This window comes from Scardinius erythrophthalmus (assembly GCF_964197995.2).
Source record: "Scardinius erythrophthalmus genome assembly, chromosome: 2".
Lineage (NCBI taxonomy): Eukaryota > Metazoa > Chordata > Actinopteri > Cypriniformes > Leuciscidae > Scardinius > Scardinius erythrophthalmus.
The window spans coordinates 20,425,630-20,439,070 of NC_138222.1; the positions used below are offsets into that span (position 1 = coordinate 20,425,630).

Sequence of the window (13,441 nt, forward strand, 5' to 3'; positions counted from 1 at the left end):
CCATGTAAAATGTATTGTACTCTCATTATAAAATTCATGTCGAAATCATACCCTGCTAAAGTGGGAAAGTCAAGAGACCATGTGACTAATCAGATAACATGAAATTTATGGTGAGAAGCAGAGAAAAACAATGTCTAATTGATCAGAACTCCTCCAAAGCTCCACCAAGCTCCCTAAATCCAAGCCTCGCATCCTCATTAAAAGAAATTTTAAAAGGTTTGTAGAACAAGCCTTTTTACACGAATTAAACTTCTGTGATTTCTCTAGAATTAGTCTTATACCGGATATCAATGTGGCATGGAACTACTTTCACTCACTTTTTCTCTCGATAACTGATAAACATGCCCCCCTAACATGCTATAGAATTAAAGAGCGTGATAACCCCTGTATTCGCTGATCCTTGAGAGAAATGCAGCCTGGGTCTTAGCAAAGACCACAAACCTCCAATCTGACTGGACTAACTATAGGTATCTTAGGAACAAGTGCACTTACCTTATAAGAAAGTGCAAATCTGACTTCTACCTCAAATCAATGTCCTCAAACCTAAATAACCCATTTAAATTTTGGAAGACAATAAAATCCCTTGAACTACCTCCCAGTGACTCTGCTCTCCCTAAGCATATAGTTAAAGACACCCAACAGATCTCAAACAAGAATGATATTGTTAATGCTTTCAATGACCATTTCATTAAGGCAGGGGACATATTTGAACAATCATATCCTGAAGAAGTCTCACACAGACATGTCTCCTCACCCCTCCAACACAATTCACCTGTTTCTCATGTCAGTGAGGGATTCGACTTTAAACTCATTCCTTCATCTGCAGTGCTTAAAGCTCTTAAGGAAATTGACACTAGGAAATCAGCCAGTCCTGATGGCCTAGACCCTGCTTTACTGAAACTATCTGCACATATCATAGTAGAACCTATTACATACATTTTTAATTTGTCCCTGTCTTCAAATGTCTTACCAGATGTTTGGAAATCAGCACATGTGCTGCCCCTGCTGAAAGGGGGGGACCCCTCCATTCTCGATAATTACCGCCCTATTTCTAAATTGTCTGTACTTGCAAAGGTCTTAGAGTCTTTAGTAAACACCCAACTTAAGGGCTTCTTGCAAAATCATAACATACTTAGCCTTGCACAATCAGGCTTTAGGGCCAAGCATAGCACTATTACTGCAGCTGTCAAGGTGCTTGATGACATCATCTGTGACCTTGACAATAAGATGAGCTGTGCTGCCCTGTTCATCGACTTGTCAAAGGCCTTTGACACAGTTGATCACTGTATCCTGCTTAAGAGGCTCCGGGACATTGGCTTGGGCACTAAGGCAGTTGATTGGTTCAGAAACTATCTTGCCAACAGAACTCAAACTGTAGTTGTCGATGGGCATAGTTCTGCCCCACTGGGGGTCCGGCGAGGTGTCCCTCAAGGGTGTATCCTTGGTCCGGTCCTATTTACCATCTACATAAACACCATTGCCTCTGTAGCAGATAATGGCAAAATACACCTCTATGCAGACGATACAGTACTATATTGTTCCGCCCCCACCCTAGCTCAAGCTTATCAATGTCACATGCCTGTCCTGTCTCGTGTAGCACATGTGGTGTTTGTGTTCCTGTCATTGTTTTGACCCCACCCTCCTTGTTATCTTATTATTGGTTTCATTTGCCCCACCTGTTGTTCCTCATTACCTGCCTGATTTGTCCCTTTTATAAGTTCCTTTGTGTTTGCAGTCTGTGTCGGATCGTTGTCTTGTACACGTCTCCCGTTTCACCGTGACCCGTTTGGTATGTTCACTTTTGAAGTTATTGTTTGGTATTTTGTAATGTTTTCCCCCTCGTGGGTGTTTGTTTTACGTTGTTCGTTTGTTTATTAAAAACCCCTTTCCTCTGCACTTGAGTTTTCCTTGTTTTCTTAGTTTTCCGTGACAATCAATCACTACAGCAGTCTTTTAATTTATTACAGGTCACCTTCATTGAACTTAGACTGGTATTAAACGCTGGTAAAACTAAGGTGATGCAGTTCACAAAGTCTCGCACTATACCCTCATCAACCGCCTTAGCCATTTCCACACTGGATGGGAAGTGTGTTGAAAATGTTTCATCTTATAAATATCTTGGTCTGTGGATTGATGAAAAGCTAACCTACAAAGGTCATATTGATAAATTAGTGAGAAAGCTGAGAGTAAAGCTTGGCTTTTATTTTAGAAATAAATCCTGTTTTACTCTCCAAGCTAGGAGGAAATTGATCAGTGCCACTTTCTTACCAGTCTTGGACTATGGGGATGTTATTTATATGCATGCTGCCTCTACCATGCTGCACACACTTGACACAGTTTACCATGGTGCATTACGGTTCATTACTAATGCCAAGTCACGCACTCATCACTGTCGTCTTTATGAGGTGACTGGTTTTAGCTCTCTAGGTCTGCGGAGATGGTTCCACTGGCATATTTTTATTTACAAAGCTATTAATGGTAATTTACCCAGCTTAACAGTCTGTTGACCTGGAATCATTCCATTTACAATCTCTGTTCCGTTAACATTCTGGCTCTAAATATCCCACGTATAACGTTATGCTGCTCCTTGGTGTTGGAATTTGCTCCAAAAAGTTTTGAAGCTTTCTGTTTTTATCCCACTTGAACATTTTAAAAAATTACTTAAATGTTCCAAATTTGAACAATGCACATGTTTTCAATGACCCCTTTATGTCATTTTAAATTGTTTAACGTACTGTAAATCTGTTTTGTTTGTTGAGTCCGTTTCTGTGATTCTGTGTAATTTGTGTAATTGCTGCCCCAGGGCTCCCTTGTAAAAGAGATTTGAATATCTCAATGGGACATCACCTGGTAAAATAAAGGGTAAATCAAATAAAATAAAATAAACAAAGGGATGGACAAACAGCTGAGTTTAAAAATTCAGGACACGAACAAAGCATTAGACGAGAACACAAGATGATGAGATGAGGTCAGATCAGATTTGGGAGACCTGTTAAATGGGTTAAGACTGACCAGCATCAAATAGACATTACAAAAAGTAGCTTTTTTAAGAAATAGTATTCAACATAGAATTTTTATTGCACAAAACCTTTTACGCTACCACCATTAGAGTGAGTAAATGATGACTTTCATCTCGGCTTTTGAGTCCTCTTGGGTTAATCCATTCCACTAGCCCACTTATATACATATACTGTACATTTACATTTACATTTAGTCATTTAGCAGATGCTTTTGTCCAAAGCGACTTACAAATTAGGACTAAATTAAAGGGATACTCCACTTTAAAATGAAAATTCTGTCATCATATACTCACCCTCATGTTGTTTCAATCCTTTATGAATTTCTTTCTTCTGCTGAACAGAAAGGAACATATTTAGAAGAATATCAGTAACCAGACAGTTTCTGGTCTCATTGACTTCCATAGTATATTTTTTTTCCTACTATGGAAGTCAATGAGACCAGAAACTGTCTGGTTACTGACATTCTTCTAAATATCTTCCTTTCTGTTCAGCAGAAGAAAGAAATTCATACAGGTTTGAAACAACATGAGGGTGAGTATATGATGACAGAATTTTCATTTTAAAGTGGAGTATTCCTTTAAGCGAGTCATCGTGAAGAGGCAAAAACAACACAAGATGTGCTCAAAATACGAAGTTCAGGCATTGTTCAGAGTAGCATAAGCCCGATAAGCGAGGATTAAAGGAAAAGGAAAGAATTTTTTTTTTAATGAGATTAAGTGCTCACGGAAGAGATGCGTTTTCAGATGTCTTTTGAATGTTGTCAGGGATTCTGCATTCCGGATGAGGGTGAGGAGAGCATTCCACCAGCATGGAACCGTGAATGAGAATGTTCTGGAAAGTGATTTTGTGGCTCTCTGTGATGGAACCACGAGATGTCACTCGTTGACCGATCGTAGCCTTCTGGTAGGGACGTAGACTCATAGGAGTGAGTGAAAGTAGGAGGGAGCTGAGCCTGTGATAGATCTGTAAGCAAGCATCAATGCCTTGAACTTGATGCGAGCAGCGAGTGGTAACCAGTGCAGAGAGATAAACAGAGGAGTGACGTGGGCCCTTTTTGGCTCGTTGAATACAAGACGAGCTGCAGCATTCTGAATCATTTGTAAAGGTTTAGTTGCACATGATGGAAGTCCAGCCAGAAGAGCATTGCAATAGTCAAGCCTAGAAATGACCAGGGCCTGGACAAGAAGTTGTGTTGCATGCTCAGTTAGGAAAGGCCTGATCTTCCTGATGTTGTGCAGTGCAAACCTGCATGATCGAGCTGTCTTTGAAATGTGATCTGTGAAGGTCAGCTGGTCATCCAATATTACTCCAAGATTTCTGACCGACCTTGATGGGGTGATTGATGATGAATCTAGCTGGATAGTGAAGTCGTGTTGTAGAGATGGATTGGCAGGGAGGACGAGAAGCTCAGTCTTTGCCAGGTTGAGCTGCATGTGATGTTCCTTCATCCATGCCGAGATGTCCGCCAGACAGCTTGAGATCCGTGGAGCTACTGTGGTGGGATCATCTGGTTGAAATGAGAGGAAGAGCTGTGTGTCATCAGCAGTGGTAAGAGAAACCATGTGCCTGTATGATGTGTCCCAGTGATGTGGTGTAGATGGAGAAGAGGAGGTGTCAAAGAACTGAACCCTGAGGAACCCCTGTGGTCAGTTGATGTGCTTTGGATACCTCACCTCTCCATGCAACCCTGAAGGACCTACCTGCGAGATAGGATTCAAACCAGTGGAGGGAAGTTCCTGTGATGCCCAGTGATGAGAGGGTGGACAGAAGGATCTGATGATTCACAGTGTCGAAGGCAGCAGACAGATCCAGGAGAATGAGAACTGAAGATTTGGAAGCAGCTTGACCGACAGTAATGCAGTCTCAGTTGAATGCCCTTTTCTTGAAGCCGGATTGGTTGACATCCAGCTGGTTGTTCAAAGACAAGAAGGATGTTACTTGGTTGAAAACAGCTCGTTCAAGTGTTTTCACAATGAATGGTAGGAGAGATATAGGTCTGTAACTCTCTACAAATGATGTGTTTAGTGTTGTTTTTTTAAGCAGTGGAGTTACCCGAGCCTGCTTGAATGCAGTAGGGAAAGTGCCAGTATGGAGGGATGAGTTGATGATATGTATGAGTGCTGGTAGAAGTGTGGGAGAGATGGCTTGTAGAAGGTGTGAGGGGATGGGGTCTAGAGGGCAGGTGGTAGGATGACTGGAGAGGATAAGTTTAGATACTTCTTCCTCGGTTAGCGGAGAGAAGGAGGAGAGAGGGTTATTGGCTGTGGCAGGGGTCGGTCTGGGTTTTTGCGTGTGTGGCGCTGAGAACTGACTGCTGATAGTTGCTGTTTTGTTGGTGAAGAAGTTAGCAAAATTATCAGCAGTTAAAGAGGTGGCGGGTGGTGGTGGAGGTGGACAGAGGAGAGAGTTGAATGTCTTGAAGAGTGATCGTGTGTTAGAGGAGCTGTTGATCTTGTTATGGAAGTATGAAGATTTTGCAGCATGAACATCCGCAGAAAAGGAAGAGATGAGAGATTTATAAATATTCATACATAATCATAGATACAGGTCAGATAGCTTAAAGTATAAATTAAATGTAAAAAAACAAAAACAACTCTATAACAACTATATTCTATTCAGATATGTTGTTGTAAAAATGACATAGTAATGACAAAAATGTTAAAGTATTTAATGGCAGTATAATAAAAATACACACATACCATGCAGCTATTACAATTCCTGCACAGTTGTTGTCACGGGAAGTCAAAAGGTGAGACGAGGATTCAAGTGCAAAAAGGAATTTTAATGAATAAACAACAAAACAGACCAAAAACCAAAACTCCCTCGTGGGGGAAAAACAAGACAGGCAAATACTCAACAAGACAAGCAAATACTCAACAAGACAGGCAAATACTCAAAACATAACACGGGGGGAAACAGAGACAACGATCCACACAGACTGCAAACAAGAGGGAACTAATAAAGGGAAACTAATCAGGGGGAACAGGTGGGAGAACTCAAACAATAATCAGATAACAAGTAGGGCGGGGCTAACAATGACACAAGCACAAGGCACAACATAACAAACACCCAAGTGCAGAACAAGACAAGACAGACATGTGACATAACCCCCTCCTAAAGGAGTGGCTTCCAGACACTCCACTAGAACGGGGGGGACAGACCAGGGCGGGACGGAGGGACAGGCCAGGGCGGGACGGGAGGGACAGAACAGGGCGGGACTGGAGGAACCGACCAGGGCGGGACGGGAGGGACAGAACAGGGCGGGACGGAAGACACAAACAGTCCATCAGGCGGCCAGGGCGGAGATTTCCCCTCGGGTGGCCAGTGCGGAGACTTTCCCTCGGGCGGCCAGGGTGGAGAAGACCCCTCGGGCGGCCACGGTGGTGAAGAGCCCTCGGGCGGCCACGGCGGTGAAGACCCCTCGGGCGGCCAGGACGGTGAAGACCCCTCGGGCGGCCACGGCGGTGAAGACCCCTCGGGCGGCCAGGGCGGTGAAGACCCCTCGGGCGGCCACGGCGGTGAAGACCCCTCGGGCGGCCACGGCGGTGAAGACCCCTCGGGCGGCCACGGCGGTGAAGACCCCTCGGGCGGCCACGGCGGTGAAGACCCCTCGGGCGGCCACGGCGGTGAAGACCCCTCGGGCGGCCAGGGCGGTGAAGACCCCTCGGGCGGCCAGGGCGGAGAAGACCCCTCGGGCGACCAGGGCGCAGGAACTGGAACAAACACCACCGGCTCAGGCACTGGGACTGGCACCACCGGCTCAGGCCCTGGAACTGGCACCACCGGCTCAGGCACTGGAATAGGCACCACCGGCTCAGACACTGGAATAGGCCCCACCGACTCTGGAACAGACACTGGAACAGACACTGGAACAGACACTGGAACAGACACTGGAACAGACACTGGAACAGACACTGGAACAGACACTGGAACAGACACTGGAACAGACACTGGAACAGACACTGGAACAGACACTGGAACAGACACTGGAACAGACACTGGAACAGACACTGGAACAGACACTGGAACAGACACTGGCCCCTGTTCAGGAACAGACACTGGCCCCGGCTCAGGGACCGACACGGGCTCCGGCTCGGGGACCGACACGGGCTCCGGTTCGGGGACCGACACGGGCTCCGGTTCGGGGACCGACACGGGCTCCGGCTCGGGGACAGACACGGGCTCCGGCTCGGGGACAGACACGGGCTCCGGCTCGGGGACAGACACGGGCTCCGGCTCGGGGACAGACACGGGCTCCGGCTCGGGGACAGACACGGGCTCCGGCTCGGGAACAGACACGGGCTCCGACTCAGGGACTGACACGGGCTCCGGGACATACACTGGCTCTGGCTCAGGAACAGACACTGGCTCCGACTCAGGAACAGACACGGGCTCCGGGACATACACTGGCTCTGGCTCAGGAACAGACACTGGCTCCGACTCAGGAACAGGAACAGACATCACCGGCTCAGGAACAGACACCACCGGCTCAGACACAGGCTCGACGGCGGCCATCTTGTCCGAAGACCCAGTCTTGGTAGTGACCTTCTTGTCCGAAGACACAGGCTCGACAGGCGTAACGTGAACAGGTTCAGTGGTGGCCATCTTGTCCGAAGACATAGGCTTGGCAGACGTGACGGGAACACTCTCGGCGGCGGCCATCTTGTCCGAAGACACAGGCTCGACAGGCGCAACGTGAACAGGTTCAGCGGTGGCCATCTTGTCCGAAGACACAGGCTCAGCAGATGTGACGGGAACACCCTCGGTGGCGGCCATCCTGTCCGAAGACACCGGCTCGGCAGACTTGACATGAATAGTCTCTGACTGGGCAGACGTGACTGGAACAGTCTCTGACTGGGCAGACGTGACGTGAACAGTCTCTGACTGGGCAGACGTGACGTGAACAGTCTCTGGCTGGGCAGACGTGACGTGAACAGTCTCTGGCTGGGCAGACGTGACGTGAACAGTCTCTGGCTGGGCAGACGTGACGTGAACAGTCTCTGGCTCCTCCACAACGGAATCCTCCGGGACATTGAGGAGGCCGGAGGTCTTCCTCCTCCTCCGCCGTCTTCGATGGTGAGGTGCAGGTTCAGGTCTGGACGGAGTTAATGGTGGATGGAACTCTGGGCTGGGCAGCAGCGATGCGTTCTCTGGGCTGAGCAGCGGCGATGCATTCTCTGGGCTGGGCAGCGGCGATGCATTCTCTGGGCTGGGCAGCGACGATGCATTCTCTGGGCTGGGCAGCGGCGATGCATTCTCTGGGCTGGGCAGCGGCGATGCATTCTCTGGGCTGGGCAGCGGCGATGCATTCTCTGGGCTGGGCAGTGGCGATGCATTCTCTGAGCTGGGCAGCGGCGATGCATTCTCTGGGCTGGGCAGCGGCGATGCATTCTCTGGGCTGGGCAGCGGCGATGCATTCTCTGGGCTGGGCAGCGGCGATGCATTCTCTGGGCTGGGCAGCGGCGATGCATTCTCTGGGCTGGGCAGCGGCGATGCATTCTCTGGGCTGGGCAGCGGGGATGCAGGCGGGTCCGATGTATCCCACCGAGCACGATGGTGGAGATACATAGCGAAACCCGGGAAGTCTAAAATTTCCAACCCCTTCATCTCCCACTGAGGCAAGGGAACATCCAAACAAAGATTAAATACCTCTTTGAGGACTATATCCCCAAGCCCGAGTCCCTCTGCAGCCGAGCTGAATTTCCGGGCGAAATCCTTCACCCTGGTCCCCTGCTGTCGGAGGGAGACCAACCCGTTAAGTTTCAGGATTCGCTCCAGGTGAGGGCAGGAATCCTTTTGCTGAATCCTCATTGTTGGTGGATCGTTCTGTCACGGGAAGTCAAAAGGTGAGACGAGGATTCAAGTGCAAAAAGGAATTTTAATGAATAAACAACAAAACAGACCAAAAACCAAAACTCCCTCGTGGGGGAAAAACAAGACAGGCAAATACTCAACAAGACAAGCAAATACTCAACAAGACAGGCAAATACTCAAAACATAACACGGGGGGAAACAGAGACAACGATCCACACAGACTGCAAACAAGAGGGAACTAATAAAGGGAAACTAATCAGGGGGAACAGGTGGGAGAACTCAAACAATAATCAGATAACAAGTAGGGCGGGGCTAACAATGACACAAGCACAAGGCACAACATAACAAACACCCAAGTGCAGAACAAGACAAGACAGACATGTGACAGTTGTTTTTGTGGTACTTGGCAGTAGATTGTGTTCACAGGTCCAGGTTTTAACATTGTTAGATTATTGGATTATTGAATAACATCTAATTTGGTATGGCCTTGAAGTATAATAATTCTTTGCGGTTGTAGATCTATAGCAAATTTAAAGATGTACTGAAAAGAATGACTTCCTAAGAAATAGAGAGATTTGGAAAAAAAGAATAGAATAGAACTTGGCCTCATATAAACCATGACAGCACTTGACAAATACTGGAATAGGACACATTGAAATATATTAAGGGCCTGTTCGCATAAGATGTATCTTAGTGTTTCAAGGTGGTTCATTTCCTTCATTATGCCTCTTCAATCAGCAGTTTTTCAGTTCTCAGCTTTTTAAGTACACTTTTAGATTTTTCAAAGCTGTAAATAAAACAAAGATTATTGGAGTATGTTTTATATGAAAATACTATTTCAGTTTTTCTACTTCAAATTTTAATATTCAATTCAATGTGTTACTAACCGTTTCTTTGTAATTATTTGTGAAAATTGAGTGAAATTTGTTTCAAAGTAAATCCTACACCATTTTTTTTTTTTTTTCAGTGTATGTGACAATTTCTCCATTGATCCATCACTTTAATAGATGAATCAATGGAGTAAACATGCTCACTAAAGCATGACTTGAACCCTTGCAGGATACAGCATGATTCATTAGCATGTTGCAGCAAAGGGGATGATTTTTATTTATTAGACTTTTATTTTTGAAGTTGCACACTTCGAATAAAGACATCAGTGTTGCTGGTGCACAAGGAGTTCTATGGAGAAAGCTGTTAGTATTCTCATTCATCTCAGTGGTTTTATACAACTTGAATTGCTTCATGGATGCTCAGTTCTGAAAACATTTTTCCATACAGAAAATGTCGTCCTGGCAATGTTGTTTAGCTAATGGCAACAAAATAACACACAGTCCCAAACCTTTGACTAACTTTATATTAGATCTCTTTGCTCCAGGCATCAAATATAGCAGACAAGTCTATATTTTATGCTGTGACAAGCCTTCCAAAAAAAAAAAAACCCCAAAAAATGTGACTGGTAAAAAATGAGCATGTGTTTTGGCACTGTGTACAAGGAGGCATGGTGCCCTTTCACAGTTAAGGGGAAAGCCCTGTAATGTGCTTTTATGCCTATTTTCCACCTCTTTCACCTGGCCAGAAATCTGAGGGCAAATCTAGGCATTGCATTGTTCCTGTCTTTTATGGCTTGGTGTGATTATTATTTTACATAACAATGTAATATATCTTTCATGGTAATGCTTTGTTGTCCTTAACCGGAGGGAGATTTGAACAGTAATTTGCATAAGGCTGGCTCCTCTGCCTGCCAGTGTAGAGACGCCAACAAATCTTTTGTTTAATGCTTGAATCAATCAGACAAAGAAATGGCTTTTCTTTTTGGACGCGTTTCAAAGGCCTGCCATTTTCTTATGCTTAGTTTATTATATATTGAAAAATCACAATGTGGTATGGTTACAAAGAAATAAGATTTGGAATATAATCATAAATATTTTTTCAATATCAATATCAACACTTTTCATAATTCAGGCCTCATTAAATAGTTACTATAGTGACTTAGCAGAAAAGGTTAGGTTAAAGTACACTGCAGTGCAGAAGATTGTTCCATCATATTGTAAGCTCGCACTCGATCGGCCCAAAACCGGCATCCGACCCGCGCGGAAGGTCTTTACGTGTTACTGTCCTTTTCTCGAGGCAAAGTATTTTTTGATTAAATGCAATACATTTGAATATGTATTCGCTCGTTATTTCATCTGACTACATAAATGAAAAGGTTTTAATGATATCTGTGGATCATTAATTATGAGCGAATGTTTGACTATTGCGTTTAACTCTTTACTGAAAATAATGTCAAAGTCAGTTAGAATAATCAAATGTAACAATTTATTATGTCAGGTAAATGTATCATGCCAATTTCATAATCAATTCAAAGATAATCGATACAAAACATCAAATGCTCTGGAATAAAGAGAAAAGATGCAACCCAACATTTAGAAATACATGAGGCTGAGAGATCTCTCTCTCAGCCTCACGGGTGAATCTGAGTTACAGAAAAGGCCTCGAACTCCCTGCTGCATTTCATTAAATAGCCAGACCTCTTTCACATGGAAACATTGTCATGATTCTGCCATCTAGTCCTTGTCATTATTTAGTTCTTGAGGCAGGATCATGACAGACCCATGTTTTGTGTACAAGCACATGGCCATTTGTTTGGGCCATGTGCTTGTGTTGTCTCGTTCTCTTGCCCCGCCCCCTTGTTATCCTCGTTTTGTCATTATTGCTTTACCTGTGTCACCTGTTGTTATCACTAGTCTCCCTATTTAATCCCCTTGTGTTTGCTGTCTTGTGCCGGTTCATTGCTACATGTTACTTGTTACATGTTATATGTTAGCTGCTATCATTCATTGTGAGACTTTGTTCATCTCTGTGAGTACCCTGTCAAGAGTGTCATCAAGAGAAACTTCTGTTTCTGTATTCGCTATTTGTTTGTAGTCAAGTCATAGTCTAGTTTAGTCACTCGTTGCCCTGTCTTGTCTTGTTTTGCCCCCTCGTGGGCTTTGTTTTCCCCTTTATTGTCATCAATAAACCTTGTGTTTAGTGCATTTTGTCTGCGCTTGGGTTCATCTCTGCATCCTCATAACAGAATGAACCGGCCAACAAGGAACCCAGCAGACAGTATGTCCTCTTTTGTTGAGCATAACCCGAACGACCTTGCACAATGGTGGCTGAGGGCTATTTCCGATGCAAGGAATGGCAAGCTGCCCATTCCTCCCCAGGGAGAGCGGTCTCTGAAGGAGTATGCCCGGGTCGCGAACGAGAGGAGGCTGTTCCTACCTGATATCCTCCTCAACCGCTACCTCATTGCGGGTCTTAATGCTCCTCCACCCCTGGCAGAACGGGAGAAGCTGGTCTGCTGCTCGTTTGGTGAGATGGTGGATTGTTTGTTGCAGAGGGAGTCGCGGGGTTCCACCTTGTCGTCACCATCACCCAAGCTGTCAGTGATCCCGGAGGGTCGTGTCCTGGCTGTAGTTACCCAGGGGAATCAAGCTGGCTCCACTTCCACCCCTGAGGCTTCGCCGTACCCGAAAGTCTCCTCGGCAAGCGAGGGAGACGGATCTCATGGGAGTCGGCATCAGAGTCCTCTGCGACGGAATCAGCCCTGTCAGAGACTGTCCTCCATGCCCCAGTCACAGCTCCTGTTGAGCTTCCCCAACCAGTCGCTTGTCCAACCATGGCATCTGCTCCGCGGCCAAGGAGAAAGAAGAGGAGGAAGGGAGCCTCCAACCCTCTGTCTCTGTCTGTCCCTGAGCTCGCTCCTACTGAAAGCGCTGTCCCAGAGTCTACTGCTACAGATAGCGCTGTCCTAGAGCCTGCTGTTAAGGATGGCGCTGTCCCGGAGTCCGCTGCTGCTGAGGGTGCTGTCCAAGAGCCCGCTGCAACTGAAAGCACGGTCTCAGAACCCGCTGCAACCGAAGGTACTGTTCCTGAATCGGCTGCTGAAGGCGCGGTTCCAGAGTCTGCAGCAGTGAGAGCTGTTCCCGAGCCTGCAGTCATGAGTGCTGCAGAGAGGGCAGCGGCCGATTCAGCTGCTGAGGCTGTTTTGCGCTCAGTTTCAGCTAGTCAAGAGATGCCGATCGTCATTGCTGCAAGAACCCTGTCAGAGTACTTATCCCGTCTTGTCAAGATTCTAGAAGTCCCTGTCAGTCCTGTCTTGTCCCCAGACCCTGTGCCCAGGTCAGCTGCAGAGAGTGCTGATCCCAGGTCAGCTGCAGAGAGTGCTGATCCCAAGCCAGCTGCAGAGAGTGCTGATCCCAGGCCAGCTGCAGAGAGCGCTGATCCCAAGCCAGCTGCAGAGATCGATGATCCCAAGCCGGCTGCAGAGAGCTCTGTTCCAGCGTCAGCTACTATCAACGCCACTACAGAATCGGAGATGGGGAGCGTCAACTCCTATCCTACTTCGGGGAGCGTTGATTCCTGGTCTGTTTCTGCGAGCCCGGCACCTTCTCCCACTCCACAGTTGCCTGCTGCCTGCGGGGGGCGTCATGATTCCTGTCCTGTCACCCGCTGTACCCCCTGTTTCTGTTTCTGTTCCTGTTGCGGTTTCCTTCCCTGTCAAGCCGCCGTGTGTTTCCCCGGTCACCCCTGTCTCCACTAAACCCCGGACTGTTTCCCCC

General features: G+C 46.6%; 1 protein-coding gene across 1 annotated transcript in view; it reads left to right on the plus strand.

The window, feature by feature from the left end:
* Positions 1-13,441, plus strand: part of col25a1 (collagen type XXV alpha 1 chain) — a gene marked incomplete at its 3' end in the record, with an annotated part of 949,643 nt that overhangs the window by 733,129 nt on the left and 203,073 nt on the right. The gene's annotated exons all lie outside the window — the stretch shown is intronic.